Here is a 1532-nt window from a genome sequence, read left to right as displayed (position 1 = left end):
AGCGGGAGTGGGGAGCCCCGAGCCGTGCCAGCCCTGGCCGCACCCAGCCACGGGCGCTGCCTCAGGGCGTTGCCCCGCTCGCGGCTGCGAGCAGAGGGTGTTGGCCCGTGGAAACAGCTCTGAATTCACCTTTCCTAGGAAAGGCGGAAACCTCCTGTCTGAGCATCCGACACAGCCACCTGCGGCTCCCAGGGGTGGGGTGGGGTGGGGTGGGGGTCACGTCTGCAGCTGACACTGGAAAATGTGAGCCGCCTGGCACGCCTCCCTGCACACACTGCCGCACCCCAGCACAGGCACATGCGTAATGTTGCACATGGCTCCACACTCCTAGCGGCCTTTCATAGCTGCCGCACAAGCGTGCAGTCCCACCCCTTGGGGTCACTCAGCACACGCATGTTGCCACCCGTGTATGTGCACAGAGCCAGTCATGCCAGCACACGGGCCAACGGTGAGGGAAGAGCAGGGCAGGGGCTGGCAGATGGATGACAGACGTGGTTTGCAGGTGGCCCTGGGCTCTGCATCTCCGCGTGTGGCTGCATGAAGGGCCCTTGCACTGGCCTGTGTGCGCTGGTCATGGCCTGGGGCACGGGTGCATTCGGCTTGCAGGACACACCTCGGCCCTGAGGAATGCGCTGAACCAGCTCCGCCAGTGGACGTGCTGGCCGGGGGCTGGGGCGCGGGTCTGACCCTACGCAGCCCCTTGGTCTGCCCCCCACATGCAGCACCAGTCACTGGTGTGCACACGCATGTACCCCTGCGCACGGACCTGCACACTGCTCCGGCATGGTGGCATGCTGGCATGGGCACACCCAGGCTGCACACATGCATATGACTGTGCACGTGCGCGCGCACACACACACACACACACACACACACACACACACATGCAAGAGGGGCCAGGCACATCCACATGTGAATATGCAAACACGTGCACACACTGGCTGGCCACAGGCTATGGAGATGCTGACACGCTCCTGCCCTACCCCACCAACCACACACGCGCATGCACACACACACGCACACATGTACACACAGATGCACACGCGCGCACACACAAGCATGCACACCCCCCCACCAGGGCATCCGCAGCTCCCTGGGGCCCATTACCAAGCGCTGCGCCTGAGCATCAATCCTGGGGCCCGCGCCCACACAGGTGGCACCAGGGTGGCAGAGAGCAGCCGTGCTCGGGGCCGTGCGCCCGCTGTGGCTGGGCCCAGGCTGCAGGGGCTGAGTGCAGGGTCCCGGCTCCTTGCGCAGCCCTGGCACTCACTGAGATCTGCCAGCGAGGGCGCGGGGCTGGGTGCACGCTGGGGGACACTGTGCCCTGCCCCTGTGCACCGCACAGACACCTGCCCCACCGGGGCCAGGATCCCACTGCCCGGCTGCTGCTGGGAGCCCAGCTCTGCCCAGCAGGACTCTCTTCCCACCGTCCCCGGGGCAGAGGGGCCAGCACTGACGCGTGGGCATGAGCCACTGCCAGTGCCCCCCCCGACAGGTGCAGCTGCTGACCCCGGGGGCACTGGCAGGGGGGG

At 66.7% G+C, this 1532-nt stretch overlaps 1 protein-coding gene across 1 annotated transcript in view; it reads right to left on the bottom strand.

Moving 5' to 3' along the window:
- Window positions 1-1532, bottom strand: part of EPPK1 (epiplakin 1) — a 13385-nt gene that overhangs the window by 11154 nt on the left and 699 nt on the right. The window lies entirely within an intron of this gene.

This window comes from Alligator sinensis, unplaced genomic scaffold (genome assembly GCF_000455745.1).
Source record: "Alligator sinensis unplaced genomic scaffold, ASM45574v1 scaffold987_1, whole genome shotgun sequence".
Taxonomy (NCBI): domain Eukaryota; kingdom Metazoa; phylum Chordata; order Crocodylia; family Alligatoridae; genus Alligator; species Alligator sinensis.
The sequence above is the reverse complement of the archived record's forward strand: the minus strand, read 5'-3'. Positions and strand labels throughout refer to the sequence as shown.